Source organism: Gossypium arboreum, chromosome 3, assembly GCF_025698485.1.
Source record: "Gossypium arboreum isolate Shixiya-1 chromosome 3, ASM2569848v2, whole genome shotgun sequence".
NCBI classification, from domain to species: Eukaryota; Viridiplantae; Streptophyta; class Magnoliopsida; order Malvales; family Malvaceae; genus Gossypium; species Gossypium arboreum.
The window spans coordinates 66524099-66543928 of NC_069072.1; positions in this window are offsets into that span (position 1 = coordinate 66524099).

A 19830-nucleotide genomic window follows, 5' to 3' on the forward strand; every position below is an offset into this window, starting at 1 on the left:
CCGGATGTACAGACATAGTACTACTGTGGGCCTCGTAGAATCTTTCAGATGAGCTCGAATTTCGAGGTACACATACCCTACCTCGAATAATAAACAATCATCGAACCAATCAAATTCGTAATCATTACCTGACTCACACTGTGCCCGTTTAACCTGTAACTTCTCATCATTCTTCTGAGCTTCACATATTTGCTATAAAAATGTCGGTTTAGCTCTCAATTCAGCTAGGATTGAACCATCATCAGTCAATGATAACCGGGTATTCATAGCTCGTAAAGCAAACAGAGATTTTCGGCTCAAAGCATCAGCTACAACATTAGCCTTACTCGGATGGTAATCAATAATCAAATCATAGTCCTTTATCAGTTCAAGCCACCTGCGCTGTCTCAAATTCAAATCTTTCTGTGTCATCAAATATTTCAAGCTTTTATGATCAGTATAAATATGACATTTCTCACCGTACAAGTAATGCCGCCATATCTTCAAATATAAATACAATAGCGACTAATTCAAGATCATGTCTTTGGTAATTACTTTCATGTGGTTTAAGTTGTCTTGAAGCATAGGCTATTACTTTACCTTCTTGCATCAAACACAACCTAAACCATTTAATGAGGCATCACTTGTAAATAACAAATTCCTTAGGGTTCATTTGCACTAATACAGTGCTTTTCGTTAATAGGTCTTTCAATCGGTTGAAACTTTGTTGACATTCATCAGTCCACTCGAACTTTACATCTTTACGCAATAATCGAGTCATTGGAGAAGCTATCATAGAGAATCCTGTACAAATCTCCGATAATAACCAGCTAAACCCAAGAAACTTCTAACTTCGGATACATTCTTGGTGGACTCCAATTGACAATAGCTGAGATTTTACTTGGATCTACCCTGATGCGTTCGGCAGATACAATGTGTCCAAGAAAACCCACTTCTCGAAGCCAAAATTCACATTTACTGAATTTAGCATACAACTGCTTCTCTCATAGAATTTACAACACAATTCTCAAATGTTCTGCATGTTCTTCTTCATCTCGAGAATAAACCAAAATATCATCAATGAATACTACTACAAATCTGTCTAAGTACAATCTGAATATCCGGTTCATCAAATCCATGAATACTGCAGGTGCATTAGTTAGCCCAAACGGCATAACTAGAAACTCATAACGCCCATACCTGGTTCTAAAGGCTATTTTTGGCACATCTGACTCCTTTACCCGTAACTGATAATAACCTGATCGAAGATCAATCTTTGAAAACATAGTAGCACCTTTCAGCTGATCAAATAAATCATCAATCCGGGGTAACGGGTACTTATTCTTTATAGTTGCTTTATTAAGCTGCCGGTAGTCGATACACAATCTCAAAGACCCATCTTTCTTTTTCACAAAGTAACCGGAGCACCCCAAGGTGAATGACTCGGTCGGACAAAACCCCCGTCAACAAGCTCTTGCAACGTGTCTTTAACTCTTTTAATTCTATAGGAGCCATCCGAGTGCGAGCTATGGAGATCGGAGTAGTTCGGAATCAAATCTATAGAAAATTCCACTTCTCTTTCGGTGGCAATCCTCGTAATTCTTCCGAAACACATCGAAAATTCACATACCATCGAATCGCTCTGTATCTTTGACTCGAGATACCTTGGTGTCGAGTACATAAGACAAGTAAGCATCATACCCTTTTTGACATACCTCTGTCGCCATTATCGAAATCATATCGATAACCCTCCGTTCGATCGATTTAACCGGAGCAACTCACCATTTTGACATTTTAACATAATATATTTTGTTTACAATTTACTACCGCATCATCTTTGGGTTAACCAATCCATACCCAATATCACGTCAAATTCGTCAAATGGCGGTAACATCAAATCAGTAGGAAACAATAACCTCTTACCATCAATGGACAATTTTACAAATTTTATCCACTAACACGATCGCCTGGGGGTTCGAGACTTTAACCACAAATTCAGAGGTTCAACAGATAAATTTTAACAATTGCAAGTTTAACACATATATATGAATGCGTAGAACCAGGATCAATCAATGCAAGAATATCAAGATCAAGTAAAGAAAATGTACCGAGAATAACATCGGTGTGAAGCATCTTCTCCGCACGAATGGCATATGTCCTAGCAGTGCTCGTACCTCGTGCCTACCTATAGTATCTTTTGTAGCTCCTCGACTACCACCGACATTCTTGGATGGTCGAGGTGGTCCGCCCTCGAAACTAGATTACTCGGCTTCGATATATGTTCAACTTCTTTTTCAACCATTTCTGGACAATCTTTGAGGAAATGGTCAAAAGAACCACATCGGTAACAAGCCCCACTCTTAAATCGGCATTCACCAAAATGAGCTTTATTACAGTACTGGCATCTCGGTTTAGGAGTGCCAACACTGCCAACACTGGTCACTGATGGAGTAGAAGGCCTTGGATTAGTGCGTTGAGAATCTCGTTCTTTGCCCGAATACCCAATGGCTGAAGTAGAACGATCCTGATATTTCTTCAATTTCTTTGAAGCAGAAAACTGGGATTTTCCCATCGGTCTTTTACTAAAAATTCGAGCTTCCCTCTCAGCCTGTTTCTTTTCTTTGCTCAATTCTTCTGCTTTATAAGCTCTCTCTGCCAATGTAGCAAACTCTCGAATTTCAAGAATTCCGATCAGTAACTTAATGTCTTCATTCAACCCTTCTTCGAATCGTTTGCACATTTCAACTTCTGACTGTACCCATTCTCGAGCATATTTACTCAATCGAACAAACTCTCTTTCATATTCAGATACTGATCTGTTACCCTGTTTCAACTCAAGAAATTCTTTTCTTTTCTGATCGAGAAACCTCTGGTTGATATATTTTTTTCTGAACTCGGTCTGAAAGAATTCCCATGTAATTTCTTCTTTCGGAACAACTGAAGCTTTAGTATTCCACCAATGGTAAGCTGTGTCTTTTAGTAGTGAGACGGCACATTTCAGACATTCTTCTGGTGTACAAGATAATTCCTCCAGAACCCGAGTAGTGTTTTCTAACCAGAATTTAGCCCGTTCGGAATCATCATCAACTGCTGCTCAAAATTTTTCGGCCCCATATTTTTGAATTTTACCTACTGGAGCTTTCCCTTTTCTGATAGATTCAGTACCAGTACCTTGTGGGATCTCGGGAACCGGTGGAGGAGCAGGAGGGGGAGCTTGAACTTGCTGCACTACAGGGTTAGTTCTTAAATATTGATTAAACCATTCATTCATCATTTGAAAGAAGGTTGTTTTGCCTCCTCCCTCGACCCCGTCTCGGGCCTTCTCTCGCTAGTTTCTTCTCTTTGTCTTGAAGCGGAGCATGACTCCCAGCTTCCTAAGATTGAGCTCGGTCGGATGACATTACTATAAGAAAAACACATTTTAAATGGTCAGGAGATATCACACTATCAATAATAATTTAAATGGCATGTATAGCTAATCCCGTATTTGCTACATCGGTCTTAGAACCGGCTAAACCGTAGCTCTGATACCAATAAATGTAATACCCCTACCCGTATTCATTGCCGGAATAGGGTACGAGGCATTACTGGAGTTCTGAATTAAATTTTTTTCAATTCAACATATTTTCATGATGATTCATGCATTTATATAAGATAACGTCATCACATATCTATAACTGTGTTTGTTAACCATACTAATGGCTAACTTTACATTCATTTCACGTTAACATTTACTTTGTTAGCTTATACATGCCATTGATTTCCAAAATAAAGTTTCTTTATATAGCGAAATCCTGAGGTTGACAGTGTAATGTGTCTCTGACCAAATCCGACCTCCGAGCTCTTAACACTACAAAACAGGGAAAAAGGAAACGGGGTAAGCACTTTGTGCTTAGTAAGCTCATATAACAAGAATTATACTTACCTAATATTTTCAATACAATACAATAAACATCCATATATCCATTCAATGCATTATTACCCTAATATGCTCAAACTCAACATTCAAGTTAGTCAATAATTTCCATGTACCAATAATATATACTATGATTGATGAGCTCGTCAATACCATGATTTCCATTTCCTTGTTATTTTTCCATATTTATCCCGTTGAATTTATCGGAATTTTGATGGATTTTCAGAGGTACACTTTTAGTGTACAATTCCGGATCCGTCAATTCATATTCATGTGCGCACATTTCCATTTCAGATAGCACACTCCCGCGAACCTCAACCTTGCAGCGGGATTACGGTCGAGCTAAATCTCGCAATACAAACTCATAGAGTATTGTCGGGATTACCGGTCCGAGCTAAATCCGCAGCGACAATTACTCTAATGAGCTTGGATCTGAATTACCGACCAAAGCTAAATTCAGACCCTAATTCGGATTACCCGTCCGGGCTAAATCCATTTTACACATATTCTGCGGGAGGGCTATATCAGGATAGGATCACCCGTCCGGGCTAGATCCTTTTTACCGTCAATTTCTTTTCAGAGATCCATCGAATTTTCCTTTCATTCAATCGGGATTTCTTCCCATTTTATCAAATATATCAATGTTTCATTAATTTTCATACAATGAACATTCAAATGATATTCAAATCAATAACATACATTTCAAGCATTTAAGAATATAATTCAAGTTACACGAACTTACCTTGATACTTGTTTGTAAACAGTAAAAATCTACTAATCCCGAACTTTTTCCTTTCCTCGATCTAGCTTCGCATTTTAATCTTCTGGATCTAAATAAATAAATTTAATTATCAATTTAATACATTTCATGTTCATATGCAACATTCTCTATAATTCAACTATTATTTATAGTTTATTCAAAGCTGTCTACTTGAGTCATAGTCACTAAATTATTTATAACTTGAGTTACGGAACTCCAAATTAAGATCTGTTAATTTTACATGAAACTAGACTCATATATATTTTTACCATAAGATTTTCAGAATTTTTGGTTTCCCAATCAGTACATTTTATTCTTCAAAGTCACCCCTATTCTGTTGTCTAACAGTTCTGACCCTTCTTCACTAAAAATAAATTATCTCTTTATACAGAATTCAAATGATGTTCTTGTTTGTTTCTATTAAAATAGACTCATTCAGAATTCTATACATATAAATTTAAGTCCCTAATTATTTTTATTAAATTTTTATAATTTTTCAAAGTCAGAACAGGGAACCCAAATTCATTCTGACCTTGTCTCACAAAATTCATTATATCTCAAAATTTACAAATCCATTGCTTACAATATTTCTTCTATGAGAAACTAGAATCAATAAGATTTAATTCCATATTTTTTCATCTTCTAATTCGATTCCTAAAATTTTGGTGATTTTTCAAAGTTAGTCTAATGCTACTTGTCCAAACTGTTTTAGTGCAAGTCATTTATTACCATTTTTCCCTATGCTTTTAATAAATGATAATTCGTCCCTACTCAATTAGCCTCTCAATTGAGCTGATTTTTCTCAATTAACATTTTATTCTATCACCTTAAACTAGTTTACAACCTTTAGGAATCAGAATTTCAGCAATAGACTTTAATTCCAAGCAGTTACACAATTAGGTCCTAAAAATCAATTTCCATTGAAATTGCCTAATAAAATCATCTCATAAACAAATTAAAGCTTTAATTTCATTCTATTTCATCATAAAATTACAAAACTCAGCCATGGTGACTTTCAATTTCATCCATGAAATCAAAAACTAATGAATTTAATAGTAGGACCTAGTTATAAAAGTCTTAGAAACACAAAAATTACAAGAAAAAGGCAAGGATTAACTCACTTGGTGCAAAAATTATGAAATATCAGCTTAGAGAACCCTCCTATGGCGTTTTTAGCTGCTGGAATTGAAGAGAAATGAAGAGAAATCTAGATATTTCCTATTTAGTCCTAGTTTTATTTTGTTAATTTTGCAATATTCCAATTTTACCCTTAATTTATCAATTTTTCTCTGCGATTTCATACCCTTTCCGTCCAGCCCAAATAACTTTTGGGTCTAATTGCCTTTATATCCTTTCTCATTAGACTAATAAGCTATTTAATCACTCTAGCAACTTTTACACCTATTACAATTCGGTCCTTTTCATTTAATTGACTACCCAAACATTAAAATTTCCTAACAAAATTTTAATACCACATTAATAACATTTCATAAATATTTATAAAATTATTTTTGACTCGGTTTCTGAGATAGAGGTCCCAATACCTTATTTTACCCAATTTCTTCAATAATTTCTTTTTCTAACTAATCACTAAATTGATAAAATTTTCCTATCAATATTTTCATACGATTTTCCTATCATATAAATTTTCAAGCAAAAATATTAAAATAAATTTCTCTTTAAATCGGATTTGTGGTTACGAAACCACTGTTCCGATAACATTGAATTTACGCCATTACATTAGTATTCAGTAAGACTTTGTCCGTTGAGTCTATTGAGTTTGTAATAAAGTATCGAACCCCTTGGGACGGTGTGTTCTGGTTGACAAAGTGTGTAAGAATTGTCCTTTGATGATTCAAAATTCGTGTTTTCCAGTTGATTTGATGTTGTTGCCATTAGACGAGTTCAATATAATTCTGGGTATGGACTGGTTGACTTTGCATGATGCTGTCATAAATTGCAAAAGAAAGACTATTGATTTACGGTGTCAGAATGATGAGATTATTTGGATTGAATCTATTGATTTGAATGGTTTGCTGGCAGTCATATCTTCGATGTTAGCTTAGAAATATGTGAGAAAGGGTTGTGAAGCTTACTTTGCGTATGTGCTTGATAGTAAAGTGGTTGAAAGAAAGATTGAATTAGTACCAGTTGTGTACGAGTATCCGGATGTGTTTTCTAAAGAATTGCCGGGTTTCCCACCTATCCGAGAAGTAAAATTTGGTATTGAGTTAGTGCCGGGGATGACTCTGATATCGATAGCTCCATACAGAATGACACCTACTGAATTAAATGATTTAAAAGCTTAGTTGCAAGATTGACAGATAGAGGTTTCGTGCGACCGAGTTTCTTTCCCTGGGCTGCACTAGTTTTATTTATAAAAAAGAAAGACGGAACTATGAGAATGTGTATCAACTATAGGCAGCTCAATTAGGTGACTATAAAGAATAAATATTTGTTGCCACGGATTGACGACCTGTTCGATCAGCTAAAAGGGGCTATGATGTTTTCAAAGATAGATTTGAGATCAGGCTACTATCAATTGCGAGTTAAAGACTCTGATGTGCCAAAGGCTACTTTTCGAACGAGGTACGGACTCTATGAGTTTTTGGTTATGCCTTTCGGACTCACAAATGCATCTGCTGTTTTTATGAATTTGATAAATTGGATCTTCAGACAGTATCTAGATCAATTTGTGGTTGTGTTCATAGATGACATTTTTATCTATTTCCGTGATGAAACTGAGCATGCCGAACATCTGAGACTTGTGTTACAGAATTTGTGAGATAAATAGTTGTATGAAAAGTTTAGAAAATGTGAGTTCTGGTTACTTGAAGTTAGTTCTCTGGGACATGTTGTATCGGCATCGGGTATTCGGATTGATCCGAGTAAATTTTTAGCTATACTTGATTGGAAACCTCCGAAAAATGTTTCTGAAGTCCGAAGTTTTCTAGGACTTACTAGTTACTATAGATGGTTTGTGAAAGGTTTCTCTATGATTGCAACCCCGATGACGAAGCTATTACAGAAAGATGTTAAGTTCGAGTGGTCAGAAAAGTGCTAGAAAAGTTTTGATCAGTTGAAAGCCCTTTTGACCGAAGCTCTAATATTAGTTCAGCCAGAATCTGGTAAAGAATTTGTTATCTATAATGATGCATCTTTAAATGGTTTAGGCTGTGTTTTGATGCAGGAAGGTAAAGTCATAGCTTATGCCTCGAGACAGTTAAAGGCGCATGAAAAGAACTATTCGACAAACGACCTAGAATTGGCAGCTATTGTGTTTGCATTGAAGATATGACGTCACTATCTATTTGGTGAGAAATGTCATGTTTATTCTAATCATAAGAGCATGAACTATTTGATGACTCAGAAAGATCTGAATTTGAGACAGCTTCATTGGTTGGAATTGTTAAAAGACTATGAGCTTGTGATTGACTACCATTCGGGAAAGGCTAATGTTGTTGCTGATGCTCTGAGCCAAAAATCACTATTTGCTTTGAGGCAATGAATGTGCATATGGCTATGTCTGATGATGGTTTGATAATAGCTGAATTAAAAGCAAGACAGTTATTTATTCAACAAATTTGTGATGCTCAGAAAGTTGATAATGAATTATTAGCAAAGCGGAGCCAATGTGATTCTAATGTTGATTCAGAGTTTCGAGTTGATGTTGAAGGTTTTCTGAGGTTCAGAAACCGAATATGTGTTTCGAGAAATCCAGAATTGATTTAGATGATTTTGAAAGAAGCTCACAACAGTCGGTTATCTGTTCACTCGGGTAGTGCGAAAACATATAATGATCTGAAACAGCTCTACTGATGGCATGGTATGAAACGAGACATTTCTGACTTTGTTTTGAAATGTTTAGTTTGTCAGCAAGTAAAAGCAGAGCATTAAGTACCTTCTTGATTGCTATAACCGATCATGATACCTGAGTGGAAATGGGACAGAGTCATGATGAATTTTGTATCCAGTTTATCGTTGACACCGAGCAAGAAAGATGCAATCTGGGTTATTGTGGATAGATTGATTAAATCAGCTCATTTTGTTCCGGTTCATATAGGTTACTCACTTGAGAAGCTAGCTAAATTGTATGTTTCTCAGATTGTGAGATTACACGGAGTACCTATTTTTATTGTTTCGGATAGAGATCTGAGGTTTACATCACGGTTTTGGAAGAAACTGCAAGATGCTTTAGGTACAAAATTACATTTCAGCACTGGTTTCCATCCGCAAAAAGATGGTCAGTCCTAACAAATCATTCAGATACTTGAGGATATGTTCAGATGTTGTATTCTCGAGTTCGAAGGTACGTGGGAACGATACTTTCCTTTCTGATATGACTATGAGGAAGAACCGATTCGTATTCTGGCTCGCGAAGTTAAAGAATTGCGAAATAAGAAAATTCCGTTAGTGAAAGTACTGTGGAATAAACAAGGAGTAGAAGAATCAACGTGGGACCCAGAAAGTAATGAAATAACATTATTCGAACCTATTCATCGGTAAGATTTTTGAGGAAGAAAATCCCTAAGGGGGGAAAGTTGTAACAGCCCGATTTAGACCCTATTTAGAATGGTGGTTTTGGGACCACAAATCTGAGTCAGAAAAATATTTTAAAATTATTTTCTGTATTTATTATGTGTGAATTTATATATGTGAAATTTTCCTGTTTAAATTTTGTCGTTTGAGTGTCGATTTAATAAAAAGGGCTTAATCGCGTAAAATGAAAATTCGATGGTTAAATGTGAAAGGGGCCAAATTGATGTTGTCTTTATTGCATGAGGTATTTACGTGGCAATTAGACCATAATTATATATGATGGACGGTTGTGACCTTATATTATAATGGTTTTATGTTTTAATTTAAAGGTTAAATATGTAATATGTGTAATAATATGTTTATAATAAAACATAAAATTAAAATAAGCATGCATATTACTTTGTTCTTACCGAAACTTGAGAAAGAAAGAAATAAAATATAGCTTAGGGTATTCGGTACTTTGGAAGCTTGATTCAAGGTTAGTTTTTGTTCGGTTTTTGATAATTTTTACGTTTTTGAGATCGTTGCAGTGTAATGTACAAAACCCATGCTTGAATTTCTGATTTTGATGAATATTTTGAGTTATGACATTGATGAATAATTGAGATTTGTGATGTTAGATGATGAATTATGAAAGATATGTTTTGGATTAATATGTTTTGTATTGGAATTTTTGATGATTTTGAGTAATTAGGACTAAATTGAAAAAATAATAAATTAACGGACTAAAATGTGAAATAAATGAAATGTATGGACTTGTATGAGCATAAAGAAGATTCGGCCTAAGCATGGTGTGTGCAAATTTTTCATGTTTTGTGTTTTGTGCAATTTGGACTAAATTGTGAAAAGTGTAAAATATTAGGGGTAAAATGGTAATTTGCCCATTTATGTATTTCTGGACTAAATTGAGTGAAAATATGTTTAAATGAGTTTAATTTGAATATTTTTAGATCAATTACCAAAGAAATCGGACTTGGATCGGGGGAAAACAAAAGTTGTCGATTAGTTGTCCCGTTCCGATTACTATTGTCCGAGGTAAGTTTATAAGCAAATAGATATTATGTATTTGATTAAATAGGAACTATATATATGCTGGATGTATAATTGATAGTATATATGTGAAAGCCGAATTTGTATAAGCTTGGAATCTATGTGTACAAGTTCGATTCGATCGAGTTACGACGTCCGAAAGCCTCGTACAAACCTTAGGAATAGCTAGGATACATATGTCATGACATACGATTTTCAATATGTGTTCTCATGTAAGACCACGTCTAGGACGTTGGCATTGATATATGTGGTTACGTGTAAGACCATGTTTGGGACATCGGTATCGTATTTGATTCGTATAAGACTCTGTCTGGGATAGTGGCATTGATATGTGATAGCAGGTAAGACCACGTCTGGGAGTCAACATTGTACATATACGTGATTATCCGAGTATCCTATTCAATTCTGAATGGTTCAATGGGCAATGATAATTTGTGATAGAATGTGTAAAATGAGCTAAAGTGATCAGGTATGTGATAGCTTAATACCTATTTGAAATGAGGTAAGTAGGTTACTTGATATGTGTTGCAATTCATATATGATGTAAATGAAAAATATATGTGTATATGAAAAGTACATTCGGCCAAAGGTTAGGTATAGTGATATCATATTTGAGATTTATGTACAAACATATATAAATGATTATATTCGCCTTATGAATGTAAAATGTGAATATTTATGAAATGATTCATGAATATATGTATATGAGTTTATGATTATTCGGTTAAATAATGATTTTATGGCTTTGAGATTGAATGATATTTTGATATTGGATATATGTATATTCACTAAATGAAAGTATATGTTGTATATGAAATTGTAAGTTTGAAATTAAATGTGATTATTATAGTATGAATTGGTTTGATTAATTGAATTGATATTGTCATTGAGTTATTTATTTGCTAATGACTTATTAAGCTATGATAGCTTACTATGTGTGTTTATGTTTGTTTCTGTTTTATAGATTTTGGAGGCTAGTTATGAGCTCGGAGATCGTCTACAAAGTCTATCACACTATCGACTATTTTTGGTACTTTATAAGTTTAAACTTGAACCTATGTCATGTATAGGCTAGGTTATATTTGGTTAAGTTTGAAGTTGTATATATATTAAGCCATGCGAAAATGGCTAATATGTTATGTGAGTATATGAAACTTTAGTCAAGTTTATATGTGTTATATGTATTGAAAATGGTTGGTGATTTTGGATGTGTGTGTTTGGTTGATTTGGCTATGGTTCATGTATAGATAAAAATATATGTGAACTTGGTTATTGTGCTTTGTTAAGGTATCACAGATAGCCTATGATTAGCTCAGTTTCGCTAAGTTTGATGTATGATATATTTTGTCTTTGTGAATGGTTTATTAATTTGGCTTAGTAATCGAGTAAAATGATAATTATATATATATTCGAATGTGTATTATTCATTTTGATTCGGTTTGTAATGGAAATGTATGTGCATACATCATGCTAATGATTGGTTAATTAAGTACGATTGATGAAGACAAATAATGAGTATGTTATATGATTATTTTGATTAATATGCTTTGTTTGAGGTATGTTAATAAAAGATCAAAATGTTAGGTTATATATTGAGTTTGAAACGTGCCATATTTGTGGTTAAATAATTTGGTCTATAATAGATAGGTACTTTGGTATGATTTGCTTTGGTACTAGTGTTTAAAATTGATTATAATCATAATTGTATGTGGTTACATGAATATGCTTGTTTATGTGTATTATATACTACACATGCCTATTATGCCGTGTGAACATTTAAAATCTAGCCAAACATGCATAATATATGAATTGGTATAGTCATGACTTAAGTAACGGAATAGGTTAAAATGCGTATACTATAGTAACATCAAAGGTAGGTATGGTCATATAGTAAGTTTGTTAATGTTATAATTGTATCATTATTCTATAGTGCATGAAGAGTGTTAAATAACAGTGCTGAATTGTGTTTTGAATGGTAATGCCTCATAACCTCAATCCGGTGATGGTACGGGTTAGGGGTGTTACAGATACAGAATACAGATGCCAAAATAATAGAATAAACAGGCTTAACATGCTCATATATAGATAAATACATACTTAATAGTACAGTCAGGTATACATATCAGTTTTATACTCAAATCATACTATTAGAGTATCAGACCACATGAAATAGGGTTTGGTTTGCCCTTACCAACCCTATGGTAGGTCCATCGTTGATCGGAATGACTTGTGCAACTCTAAGGAAATTTCAAAATTCTGGACCCACATGCCCGTGTGGCCCATATGCCTAGAATGGTCTCGTGTGACCCATACGGCCTGACCTAATACCCACATGCCCATGTGGCCCGCACGTCCAACCTGGCCTAGCCCATGTAGCCCACATGGCCACACTCACACCGTTATACGGTCATGTCAAGCGCATGACCACACCTTTATCAGGTACGCACCCAGTTTGATTTTGACATGTAAGCAATCTCGAGCCCATCAAAACCTAAAAACGACATTACACGCTCCCAAAATCACTTTTTAGTCCACAAATAAACTAAACCAATGAAACCTTCAATAGTGAAATTCAAACTCCGAATACTTATCCAACTTCACGAACAAACTCGACTATGATTTTGTAGGAGAAGAATTTCATTCCTCACGATTCGCTGCCAAACAACCTAGAATCACATTACCAAAAGGACCAAAATTGGTATAAAACAGTTAAAACAATTACCCCTAATTCGAACAAAGCTCACTATCCTCACTTACCAGACATAGAAATAGTTCAAAAATCGTATCACCGCGATTTTCGAAGAACAATTTTAACAGAACAAATAAAAAGAAAAGAAATTTTGGATGGAAAGAAATCACAGAGAAAAAGACGTCAGAAATTGGAAGAGGGAGAAATTTTTGGAAAACTAAAATAAAATGAAATAAATAAAAAGATTAAGTCAAATCCCATTACATCCACATCCCTTAACCACACAACAACTCAGAATCCCACTACCCCCGAACCATTATCAACCGCCGTCCCCAAAAATTATCACCCATGTTCATGCGGGAATTTGAACACAGGTCCTCCAGCAAGCTAAACACAGGTCCTCCAGCAAGCTAACTCCTTACCACTCGAACCAGCAGGCTCATTCTAATATGAGTTTAGAAACAAGACTACATAAGTCCCCCCAACAGGGACAAGGCTAGGATAAAAATAACAGGATTTGTCAAAAGTAAAACTTGAACCCAATACCTCACACACACACCCAGAACACTTAACCACTAAAGCAGATACTTGTTTGTGTAAGGATTTACAAAAACATAAATAAATTATTCAGGGCGTTTCATGTAATTCTATTGGATTTTACTTTTATTTTATTTTACCACTATATTTTATTTTAACAAGGATTCGGGTCACTCAATTCTAACAATCTCCACCTTGACACGAATTCTCAATGAATAAGTTCTTCACCACGAACACTCAACGAACAAGTTCTCCACCTCTTCCATGAAACCCCTTAAGGGGTATTTTTCAACAATGAACATGAACCAAGTCTAACCAATGCTCAAACTTGGTTGTGGGAAGTGACTTAATCATCATATGTGTAGGATTTTTATAAGTACTAGTTTTGCTCACAACAATATCACCACGAGCAATAATATCACGAACAAAATGATACCGAACATCAATGTGCTTTGTTCTCTCATAAAACATTTGATCTTTTGTAAGGAAGATGACACTTTGACTGTCACAAAATATTGTACTGATTTGAAGGTCTTCATTGAGTTCACTAAAGAGTCCCTTTAACCAAATGACTTCTTTACAAGCCTTAGTATTCGCCATATACTCAGCTTTAGTGGTAGACAAAGTGATTGTAGTTTGCAAAGTGGCTTTCCAACTGATTGCTCAACCTTCGATTATAAAGACATAAATTATGAGAGATCTTCTTCTATTAAGGTTTCTAGCAAAATCAACATCAATATACCTAATGACTCCATCTCTAGTTCTTCCAAACTGTAAGCAAAGATCAGTAGTACCTCGTAAATATCTTAAAATCCACTGAACTGCTTTTCAGTTTTCTTTACCAAGATTCACCATGTATATGCTAACTGCACTGACTGCATATGATAAATTTGAACGTGAACAAACCATAGCATACATGAGAGATCGCACTGCACTAGAATATGAAACATATGACATGTACTCAATCTCATCATCTGATTGTAAAGACAAAGGCAATGAAAGTCTAAAATGGGCTGCTAAAGGAGTACTAACAGGCTTAGTACTCTGCATTGAACCTGCAAAGAACTTTCTCAATGTACCCCTTCTGACTTAGGTACAATTTACTTGTTTTTCTATCTCTGTGAATCTCCATACCAAGTATTTTCTTTATTGGTCCCAAATATTTTAGCTCAAATTCTTCACTAAGCTAGGCTTTAACCTTTCTTATATTTTCTTTATTTTTCACTGCTATCAACATGTCATTAACATAGAGGAGTAGATACACAAAAGAACCATCACTTTTTTTCTTAAAGTAAACACAACTTTCAAAGCTTCTTCTTTTGAAATCATGAGAAGTCATAAAAGGAATCAAATTTTTTGCACCACTGTCTTGGTGACTGTTTCAAACTGTAAAAGGACTTTTTCAGCAAGTAAACATAGTCATCTTTTTCTGAGACTTTAAAACCCTCTGGTTGTTGCATGTATATCTTAATCAATTTCTCCATACAAAAATGTAGTTTTTACATCTAACTACTCAAGCTTCAAATCATGCACGGCCACAATATCAAGTAAAGCTCGAATTGAACTATGCTTTATAGCTAGGGAGAACACATCTGTGAAGTCCACTCTTGGAATTTGACTGTAATCCTTTACAACAAGCCTTGCTTTATATCTGGGTTCTTCAACTTATGGAGTCCCTTTTTTTTATTATTTTTAAACACCCATTTACAACGAACAACCTTTTTTCTTTAGGAAGTTTCACAAGATCCCATGTTCAGTTTTTTTGGAGTGATTCTATCTCTTTTTGTATAACAAACATCCACTTTTCCGAGTCTTCACAGCTAATCGCCTTAGAATAAATAGATGGCTCTTGGTTTGTATCTATATCTTTAGCCACATTTAGAGCATAAGCAACTAGATCAACCTCGCCATACCTCTTTAAAGGTTTAATCTCTCTTTTAGTTCTATTTTTGGAGATAGAGTATTGTGGTAAAGAAGCAACTTTATTCTGAAATTCTGTTCTGGATTTTGGATTAATTTGATGCTCCACCTGCTTTTCCTGTTCTTTATTGGAAGAGTTTTTAATAAATAAGTTAGGTAGCATAGTAGTTTCATCAAAAACAATATATCTGCTAATCACAACTTTTTTATTTTTAGGACACCATAACTTATACCCTTTTACACCAGCTTTATAACCAAGAAAAACACATTTAAGGGATCTCGATTCTAATTTTCTACTATCAACATGAGCATACGTAGGACACCCAGACTATGCCTTTTGTGGAGTCTTTTTCTCAATAGCAACAGATGAAGATTGATTGATAAAATGCTTTGACCCAAAACGACTTTGGTAAGTTGGCATTTGACAACATATATCAAACCTTCTTCATGATCATTCTATTCATTCGTTTTGTAACACCATTTTGCTATAGAGTATGACGAACTGTCAAGTCTCTCACGATTCTTTCTAACTTACATAGTTCATTAAACTCATTATAATAGAACTCTAAGCCATTGTCTGTGTGGAGGTGTTTTATTTGTGTTCCCTTATGTTTTTTAATCATAGTTTTCCAAGACTTAAATGTGAAAAAGACATCGCTTTTTTACCTCAGGAAAAAGCTTAAACTTTTATAGAAAAATCATCAATAAGTGTTAGCATATAATTAGCTCTACCTCTCAAAGGCACTCTGGATGGTCCCTGCAGATCAGAATGAATATACTCCAATATTCCCTTTGTGTTATGGGTTCCTTTGGTGAATTGAACTCTTTTTTGCTTCCCAAAAACGCAATGCTCAAAGAACTTCAGTTTGTAAATTCCTTACCCATCAAGAAGTCCTCTTTTGCTCAATTATGCCATGCCATTCTCACTCATAGGCGCATATGCCAAAGCCTAGTAACATCATCATCTGATAAGGAAAAGGAAGTGACAGTTGAATCATCAGTAACCGTAGAACCCTGCAAAACATATAACTTGACAGTCTTTTTCTGCCCTTTCATCACAACGAGGGAACTTTTGGAAATATTCAAAACCCCACTTTCAGCTGTGTATTTTTACCCTTTTTGTGACAGCCCAAAATTGACCCTAGTCGGAAGGTGGTCTCGGGACCACAAAACCGAGGCATAAAAATAATTAAAAATTTATTTTGATGCCTATAATATGTGTGTGCTCATGTATGACATTTTATGATGATTGATTTAGTGTTATAAGGGTGAATTCCACAAGAAAGGACTTAGTAATGAACTTTGAAAGTATGATAGGGAAATGTGTGATGACTAATTAAAGCATGCATGCAAAATAATGGACTTGCATGTCAAATTCCCCTTTATAGGTGGTGGCCGGCCATGACAAGGGAGGATGGGCTAAACATGTCATGAAACATGTTTTGTTGGTGCATTAGGGTGAAATAATAAACAAAGGTGTATGGGTGATAAAAAATGAAAAAAAATGTGTGTGAGTGTGGTAATCCCCCATTGCCGTGAGTTGTAGAGAAGGAAAGAAAAAATTTTGTTCATCCTTTCTTTAAGCCAAAACTAAGGAAGAAGGAGGATTTTTGCTTCATGCTTGGTTTGGAAGAGATCTAGAAGGAGATTTGGCTAAGTTTGCATCAAGATTAAGGTATGTATGAGGTTGTGTTAGGAGTTTCATGCATGTTTTGGTTGCTAACTTGATGTGCATGTTAGCCATGGCTCAAATCTTTGTTAAGCCATGGAAATGGTATTTGGCCAAAGTTGTTATGGTGATAAAGCCATTGCATGCTAAGTGTGAAGCTTGATGATGATGCATGCAATGATGGATTGTCTACTCTTGAGTAAGATTTTGAGCTTTCTTTTGTTTTATCATGATTGAAGTTGAAAAGGAGCATGATTGTCATATTCGCCATGATGCATTCATGAGCATGGTTCATGCTTCTTGCATGTTAGTTAAAATTTGTGTTTTGGATGGCTATGGACACCTTGAAATTGACCATGCTCATATATGTATATATATGTTTGCACATGATGTTTTGGTTATGAAGGAAGTGATGAATAAGTTTGTTTAAAGAAGAAGATGTTGAAGAATAATTGTGAAATTGTAAGCACATTCGGCCTAGCACACATATGAGTGCTTGATGCTATATTGTAAGTTTTGAGCTACAATATGCAAAGCATTAACTAGTAAAATGCATGCTGTTTTGTGTGGTATTAAGTGCATAATTGGCCTCAACATGGACAAGTATATTCGGCCTTGGGTAGCCTATTGAAGGCCTTAGCTTTTCCTTGATGCTCGAATAAATTGTATTGAATTGCTTGATGTAGTATAAAATGTGCATGACCATTGTGTATTCAAGCTAAAGGGTGGCCATATGACCATTTAAATTCCTTGTCATATTCGGCCATAAGCTAGCACAATGAGGTTTTGATAAATTGAATTTGTTTGAATTAGCTCAAGAGCTAAGAGGGCCACAATTGGACAAGGGAAGGAAAAGTAATCGAATAGCCGTAAAAGCCGTTCGACAACATCCGAGGTAAGTCCTCAAGAAGTGACCTTACTTGAATTATGTGGAATGAAATATGGATGTATTGATTATTGATTTATGTGTGTATGAGTATTGAATGATACCGGGCTAAGTCCCGAAGGCGATTATGTTAGTGATTATAATTGTGTTTGAGCCTTAGTAACGAAAATAAATATGTATGTCCAATGATTATTGATGTATGTGTGCATGAGAAATTGAATGATATCCGGGCTAAGCCCGAAGACAATTATGCTGGAAATTATAACGGGTTAAGACCAAGGCATTTGTGCAAATCGTGATATCCGGGTTAAGTCCCGTAGGCCTTGGTGCGGGTTACCATAACCGGGCTATGTCCCGGCGATTGATCGAGTAGCGACATCCGGTTAAACTCGAAGGTATGTGATTTGAAAATTATAAGCTTGCTGGAAAATTTCAGCTAATGCACTTGTGAAATTTCCCAATGACAAGGTAAGTGCGGTGTGTGTTTTGGCGCTAGGAGTAAGAGCGTGTGAATATCCGCTCCTATGATGGAACGAGTTATCGGCCTTAATGAAGCCGTTATTTGTGTATGAACATAAGAGTTGGGATGGTGAAGTAAGTATGATTATGTGAATGTGCATTAATGAAATGATGCATTTAACTATGTGAATGTATTGCTGTAATTAGAGTTGATTATATTCCTTGAGACTTACTAAGCATAAAATGCTTACTCATTGCTTTGGCTCTCGGTTTTCTAGATTTATTTCGATAGCAATCGGATTTGGGATGGTTGAAGTCGAAGTCATCCACACTATCAAGCCCCCATTTTGGTATAAATTCTTGGTTGAACTTGAAATGGCATGTATAGGACTACCCCTTGTTGGTTTAAATATGTTATGATGTATATGTGTACGGCCATGCGAAAATGGCTCGTAATAGTGAAGTATCAACTTAAACTATTTGCGGTTTGTATATATATATATGGTGCATGATGTGACTATGAATTGGAAATGGGAATGTTGGTCACATGATCAGCAATTGGCATGGTTAAAATGATCATATGTGGACCTATGTAAGGCAAGACTAGTTGGTTCATGGAGACTACAAAATAGGTAAGACCTACCTTAAAAACAGATGCTGCCATCTGCAGTAACGTGAATGTGAAAAATCACGAAAATTTGTAGGAATGGTATTAAATAGTGAATCAGCTATGTAAATGAACATTGATGAGTCTATTTTCATATGGAAGAAACGAAATGGTCATAGGAGTTACATGTTAAGAGATATTAAAGCTATTGTGAGACAGGGCCAGAACGGTTTCTGGGTTCCCTGTCGCAACTTTAAAAATTTACTATAAATTATCCAGAAAGAATTAGGAGACATACCTTATATGTACAGATTCCATTTTGAGTCTATTTTCATTAGAAACAAACGGTACCAGCATTAAATCCCTGTAAAGATAGATATTCAAGTTATACCGCGCGAAGGTCAGAGCAGTCGATCCCTGTAACATGGGTGACTTTAACTAATAAACTGTACCAATTGGCCCAACCAAAAATTCTAGAAATAAATCCATGGATGGATATATGAGTCTAAATTCAGGGAAAATTTACAAAACCAGTTTCCGAGTTTTGAAACTCGAGATATGATTTTTAAGGCGACAGTGACGCAGTTTTTCCAGCCTGACTGGAAATGTCCAATGGATGGGCAAAACAAGTGAATTTGGCTTGCTAACCCCTCGTGTCCGACACGGCGATGGTCTCGGGTTTGGGGTGTTACAATTTTATTGGTATCGAGCCACGGTTTAGTCGATTCTAGGACTACCGTGAGGTGTTTGGGGTCTAGCTATACATGCCATTAAATGATGAATCGATAGTGTGGTGATTTCGACAATTTGACTTTGAGT